Consider the following 7,628-nt stretch of genomic DNA (forward strand, 5'->3'; position numbering starts at 1 on the left):
GATGCATATAATGGATATTTTCGAGCATGGTAAATGTTTAGTATTACTGTTTCTTCACAAATATCATACCTACAACGAAAATTTGCGAATCTGAGACTTTTTTTTAATTTTGTCAATTCACCAAAACGTGAAAATGCCCCTTTAAAGGTCAAAGGTAATATTTTGCCATAAAATAACTACTGCGGACGGTCCCTCCATCATCAATCAAATAATTTAAAACTACTTATCACAAATGGCCACCACGAGAAGACGACGTGGCGCATGTAACACCTGTCTCCAAACCTTTAAGGTCACACCGATGCAATTTGAAAATTGTTCACAATGAGAAGACAGTCTTTTTGAAGAAATAACATTTTCCCTTGCTCAGGTCAATTTAAAAATTAATATTCAAATATGTCATATTCCCATAAACAGATGTTCAACACTGCAACTTAAGCATTCACTATCCGATTTAAAACTAAATAACTACAAATGTTAACCATGAAGACACGGCGTTTCACGTGCAGCAGCCGTCTCCCTAGCTAAAATATCAAGCACTATGACACATAGAAAAAACTGTTACATTTGGCTTTAAAGCGGCTTTTCCGAATTGTTACGTCATTTTTCACTATGCCATTTCTAAACAATTTACCACAAATATTACTCATGCAAAGACAGCATGTGTAAAACCGTCTCTCTAGCTAGACGTGAAGTTCACAATAAATGGTAAAAGTTCTGGTCCAAACTTTAACTTTGTCTCACGTCATTCAATTTTAAATGAACTAAATAATATGTTGAACATGTCCAGAAAGAGCGTCGCATGTAATGCCGAGATCATTTGATCAGAGGTCAATGTGACACTAAGAGGCGAAAGTTTACATCATTATATATTTTAAAATAACTGACCGCATAGTTTGGCAATGTGCAGAAAGGTTGTCGCATGCTTGACCTATCTCTTAGCTCAAATGTGAAGATCATGCTAAATAGTCAAATGTTCACTCTGTGCATTCTGTAGTTGGTCTTTTAAACTTTACCGTAACGTACCATTTATTGTTCGGTTCTTTAAATAATTTATCTCAAATGTTCACACAGTTAAAAGGGCGTGTCACGTGCAGGTCTAATGCCCCACGGGAAAATGTCAAGGTCACACAAAAGGTCAAAAGTCAAGCATGTGTATGGTATTGCTTGGTAAAAAAGTTACAAGCTTTATTGACATAAGCTAGACATGTTGCAAACAGACATCATCGGGTAACTGTCATCTTATGGGAGGGGGTGGGTGGGTAAGGTTTTACTGTTCTTCTGCACGAAAAGGGAATATCATTAAAAAAAACATTTTTAAGTACTTTTCAGGCAACTATTTAATATAATAGTTAACAGTAGGTACACTTTTTGGAGTGAAAGATTTTACATATATATTTTAGCGCATGTGAGATATTTACCCAGTACCTTGTGAGAACAATGTAACGTATTCGTGGAACGACATTGTAATTATTGGCAAAGACACACCTTATAAGTGGGAAGAACTTATTTACTCGTAAATTGACTTAGTGAGTCGAATCAACGACGTTAATAACTCGTCGGTTTTTGTAAGTCCTGAGAAAGAGATAACTTATAACAAGTTGACCAACCAATCATAGTGCATGCATTTTCACAAACATTTAAAGCACGAATCTATTCATTTTATGTAGCGCGATATTATGTAAGTCTCTATTGAATCGATAATCGTAAAACATACATTATACAACGTGTATTCTGTTGAGTTTTTTATGTCGTTATATCGCCCTAGGCATCTCGCTCCCATGCTTAAGCTAAGACCTAACCTAGGCTTGCTAAATCAATCCAGCGACTTACTTTGTCGTTCCAGAGAGTTATTTATCTCGTTCAGAAGACTTTTTAAGTGGTGGGAACGACAGAACTAAAACAAACACCTGCCATATCTATGCAACCGAAAACATTCCAATTGTCGAATACCGTTTGCAAACCAGTCTGACCTTCAATTAAATGAAGTGAATTATTTATGTTACAATCATGCCATGGATAACAAATGCGGAAAGCGGAAGTCCTGAAACTGTCAGTTTGATAACAAGCCGCCATGGTAGATTACATGCTATTTAGAATTTTTTCACTGCATGTAAAATGATGCGTTTTAGCATGTATGTTCGCAAAAAGAAAACAACCCATTTTGACATTTCATTGTTATCTGGGTGTTAAGCCTTTCATCTTTTTGTGTGTTTTTTTTCTGCTTACAATGGCAGCTTCAATGCATATGAATGTCGTGTTGAAATATTTGTGGTAGATATTTTCAGTTACAACCCGAAGAATAAACTAAATGCACGATTTATAATCAGAACAAACGTAACATCTAAAGCAATCTAATGAAAACTGCCTCGACACCCTTTTTTCCACGGACCGGAATCATCTTATATATCATCTTATATATCATTAGAAAAAGTGTTCTGAGCCATTTCTTTTTAATTGGTCAAATAATGTGACTTTTTAAGTGGTCAAACGCTTTATAATTAATTTGACCTAGCATATCGAGTTAAAATTAAGCCCTTACTGTGGGAACTATTTTGAAACTCCCCCCAGAGGCACCAAGGACTGGTTATAGTCCCAGGAAACGGCTTTCAATGCAATCGATCTAAAATAAATAAATTTAAACTAATATTTAATGTGAAAACCACAAAAACAATTAATAATCAAAACGCTGTCAAACGCTTCTGCATTTTTGCTGATTTGCTGCAAAACACAACTTTCCGCTTCAATACTATTCTAATACGGGCTGTCAACCATAAAGCTACCTGTGATCAAATAATCGTTTTGCTTTAGCAAAATTTGTTGTGAAATAAGCAATATTCTAAGTCGAACTTGAAACTGAACCTTTAAGCTGTAATATGATCTTGTTTTAACAACCGACAGCTTGGTCGGAATTCTTCAGGCTTTTAACTTAGTGAAGCAACCTCAACATTGCATTTATTCTGTACATACAAACTCATGCATGTACGGTGAAAACGGGGATCAAATGTAATTAATGCCTTAAAATAGTTTATAGTGTTATTCAATGCAATCTTAACGAGTACTTACATTTTGCAAACGTATATCGCATATCAAAATAGTACGTTAAATTTAAAACCATGCAATCTGGTATACCACATATTACAAAATTTAGATGCGATGTTGATATTTAATTATTCGAGACAGTTTAAGTTGATATTAATTTGCACGAAAATTCAAAAATATATGTACAATGCAAGTGCTTATAAACATGTACAAAATCAAACTAATATTCAATAAGCAAACATGTATACTAGCTTATACGAGCGACAATAAAACATGATGCGTACATAGGTAATCACAGAGAACATTATGCATACACACAAATTCAGACAATGATAATGTCATAGTTTTCATCATGTCGATCAAAATAAGAAATGTTATCTGTCCATCAAAGACATGTGCGAGACCAACGTTTCTAAAACTTCCTCTTCTTTGGTAATATTCACCCCGTAAGTCCATTTCCTAAATATCAACATATATTACATATTACTCGTGGTTGTAACCGTCATATTTTAGCAGTACACCATAGCTTATACGTTAATAATCAATTATCCTTAATCCTTGAACGAGAGAAAAGAGTCACCAATAATTGCTGCTTCATAACTATTACTTTTGTGTAAGTAAAATGCGCCATCCATGTGCTCGCTATTTGGTTTCCCAATTAACTTTACTTTGTACGCGCCGTTCACTCGATATTTGGTTTCCCAATTAACAACAAGCGGTAAACTCCACATTGCCGGCGATTAACTTGTCCGGACTGGATTGGATTTAGTGTATCCAATTGTACAAACTTTGATTAATCGTGTATATTGACACACGTTATACATCAATATCCACGGTTTTGTTAAAAGTGTGATCACACTTGTGTTTTCAATGATGATTTAAAACTAACTAGTCCTTTCCTTTATCGTATCTAAATATACAGCTTACGAAAAAATAAAACGGATATTCAAGAGAAATTCCATAAGTTAATCAAAGCGCTAAACGCGCATGAGACGAGTTGCGACGATTGGATTGGACACACGTACCCTTTTAATAGTGTTAGGAAAAACAATGCAAACAGCAAAATAAGCAAATGTTGAGTAAAGTATGTTTAAACGAAGCATGTTTCAAGTTATGAATATTAGAAATAAACAAATGAAATAATTTTAACTGCGTATGCATTAAAGTGCGCTTAGATATTGAACGTGTGTGTGAACTGTTGAACATTCTGGTAAACTTAAATTTTACAACATATACATATGTTGTAAATGATGTAAACATCTTTTATCTATTGATAATATACATTATTATTCAAGATGTAACAATGGGTATAAATCCGTGTACACATGTATTCAGTTTGGTAAAAAATGTTGATCACTGTGAGAGGCACATACATACAGTGCTTGGCTGGGCTAAATGGCTTATCATAAAATTTATTGATCTCATGATCGTTATATAATGATCATATTGTACCCAGGGATATTATAACACTGTATCATGCTGGTAGAACTAATCAATTTGTTCCAGATATCTATTAGTCTGGTTTCTACTCCCTGAGGAGACAGTAATGTTCCAAGTTACACCTGCAAGTTACACCTGTATATTTACAGGTTATGTGATTGCGGATACAGCTGGGCGAAATTTACTTTTGATGCCCATTTATATACAACAATGAAATTTATCATACCCATTTTGATACTGATACTTTCAAAACTATATTCATCTATATCCCGGGGGTAACTTCCCAAATTTTAGGGTAGGGGTGTCCCATCGAGACTTCCGAAATGTGATCCATTTTTATACCGGAACTCTGATAAAGTAGACCCATTTTGATACAAGATTTTTGAAAAAGCAGACCCATTTGTATACGATACCAGTGAGAAAGAGAACCCATTTCAAGACAATAATTTTGATAAACTGGACCCATTTCAATACTAGAATTTGATAAACTGGACACATTTCATACTAGAATTTTAATCTCTGTCATATCAACACAGTATACTTATTGAGTTTGCTATTATATGTTAATTTGTAAATTTATATACAAGAATTAAATTAATCAAACCTATTTTGATACTGATACTTTCAAATCTATATGCATTTATATACAAGCAAATTTCTGATTTCAATACCCATATCTATACTTAGATGCTCAAAATCATACCCATATCTATAATTTAGTCGAAAAACACACCCCATATTTTCGGCACACCCCTATATGACCGTATATAGGAAGTTACCCCCCCCCCCCTCCCGGGATTTACATACAAGCAAATGTCTGATTTCAATACCCATATCTATACTTAGATGCTCAAAACCATACCAATATCTATAATTTTAGTCGAAAAACACACCCCATATTTTTGGCACACCCATATCTACTCGTATATAGGAAGTTACACCACCTGGGAAAAGAAAGTCGCAAAGTGATAGATCAATCTCTTGCACGACGGTTACATTACATTCACCTCTGTGTTGGGCTCAGAACGGACTAGGTTACAATACACTAAATGATCGCTTCATGTAGGGCTGTACTCTCTAAAAAAAATATCATAGTTGACAGGAAGGCATGTTTTACACTTTTTACCATTATTCAGGTGTTATCTTGCGGAGATAATGGTAGGGCATGAATAGGTGTTCACTACTGAATCCCTGAAATATGATACACTTGAAGACTATAGTAAACCATTGCACTAGAAAAGGTTACATTCCACTAAAAAACGGCCGAAAAAAAAGTTGCAAAAACAGTCGATTTTGATTTGTGTCAAGTTCTTTCTTGCATTGTACATGACATATCTTTTTTATTGCATAAATCGATTCCGCTAAGAATGGCCTTTAAGAAAAGGTATGGTTATGGGGTCTCTATGTGCAAAATGTTGCATTTATTTTCGCTCAAAGTTGTCGCTTTTACATTGAATTATATAGGGAAACTAGTTGGTGTATTATGACCACTATTGTTATGAAAGCGTCTCATTCATGTCATGATCATACCAAGCGTTCATCGTTGAGGTTACAGTATACTAAACAATCTCTTGCACGACGGTTACATTGCATTCACTGCATTAAAGAAAACCATCTCATACCATGATATCTTATATCAGTCTTAATTCATTATTATAAAATTGATATGGTTTTTTTATGTTAAAAAACCAACATACATACACACGTCGAAGCAATTCCTAACGTCACTCAATAAACATTATGTTCATTTGTTTACATTTGTAAAGTGCGTGGAATGATTCAATCTGCGTAAATGGGCAATAAAATAGTTCCAAAGAGTTGCATTAAAACTCGCAAGTTTTTGCATAATTTATCGTACATTTAAAAGTCATATTTCTTAATTTAATGCATGCGATCTTAAATATCCAATCAAATATACATTGAATGCGTTTGTTCGGTTTTAGCTATTTGGTAGACAAAATGGCGTGCTGAGCCTTTCGCAGAGTTGTATGTGAGAGCAAGGAACGACAACTCTGCGTGGAGATTGGTGATAGATAGTAAAGGAAATCATAGTTAATGGTAGTATCTAGCCAGGGAAATCGTGAAGAGCATATGTAAATTCTTAAGGAATTCCGAAACGCATTTAGAAATGTTTAATATAGTAACAAATGAGGAATGCTTATAAATATCATATCATGGGTTCCCAATTTGTGTGATTTAAAGGTTGTGTTTCGTGTGTGAATTTATTTTCATTCGGCGCAAGTCTTACTTGTATTTGTTATTTGTAAATTTGATTATATGTTTATTATGTGGAAGGATTCTTTGAAAGCAGCAAGCATACTCAAACTTTAACACACATTTCAATTATTTTATTACGAATTTTAACATGAAAGTCGCTTTATTTTTATAAGAAAAGTAAGAATGATCGCCCTCGAGTCGATTTTACCCCTCCCTTTTTGTAGTTTGTAAAGATGGGGTTCGTTTGTAACAAGGTCTTAAACTTTATAAAAACATGTTGTACTTAGGACTCAAGCGTATATATTTTTTTAATAAAATGTTTACAAGTCTTTTCTTACGTTGATAATGGGTATGAATCAATAAAGTAATAACTTCTGATGACCTTAAATTCAGAATTTTTTAATTATCAGCTAGATACCATCGGTATTTTGGACTGATGCATTTAAAGTCATTTCTAGTGACTTAATATTAAACAGATCGACTTATTATGTAGTAATATACGTTCTTTCAGGGTTTTTTAATATATTTTTTTTAGCAAAATGTGACGTTAAATATAATTAGCCCCTGAAACAAACGCAATGCGCACTGCTACAACGAACATAAATTTATCGTCTGGAAGATTCTTACGGATTATTATTAATCTCATATCCATTCCAAGTTATTTATAAATGAACATTAAGCTAACAAAAACACGGATCACGTTATGCTTTATCTTTGTCGCTAAAACCATTCTGTTTTTGCCATAGCCTACAGTATGGGCCTGGAACATACTCAGAAAACTGAAGAGGCTGCTATTGTTACTCTCTCAAAAGGTTCTTGTCCAAAGAGACTTTGCAGACATTACACAATTTAAACTTCTACTATTACTACTACCACTAGCAACAGCAGCAGAAGCAGTATTGATAGTAGGAGGAGGAGAAGGATGAGGATCT

The 7,628-nt window shown here is 34.0% G+C and overlaps 1 protein-coding gene across 2 annotated transcripts in view; it reads right to left on the reverse strand.

The window, feature by feature from the left end:
• The window catches only part of LOC127834014 (TNF receptor-associated factor 3-like), an 89,126-nt gene extending 86,044 nt beyond the window's left edge, over positions 1 to 3,082 (reverse strand). The window contains exon 1 of one of the 2 annotated variants that reach the window (XM_052359571.1): positions 3,064 to 3,082. The gene's annotated coding sequence lies outside the window, so the exon portion shown is untranslated. Of the gene's footprint in view, positions 1 to 2,539; positions 2,601 to 3,063 lie in introns of those variants that run through there. The other variant, XM_052359570.1, reaches the window with a different exon arrangement.
• Between the last annotated feature and the right edge of the window lie 4,546 nt (positions 3,083 to 7,628).

Source organism: Dreissena polymorpha, chromosome 6 (genome assembly GCF_020536995.1).
Source record: "Dreissena polymorpha isolate Duluth1 chromosome 6, UMN_Dpol_1.0, whole genome shotgun sequence".
Taxonomy (NCBI): Eukaryota; Metazoa; Mollusca; class Bivalvia; order Myida; family Dreissenidae; genus Dreissena; species Dreissena polymorpha.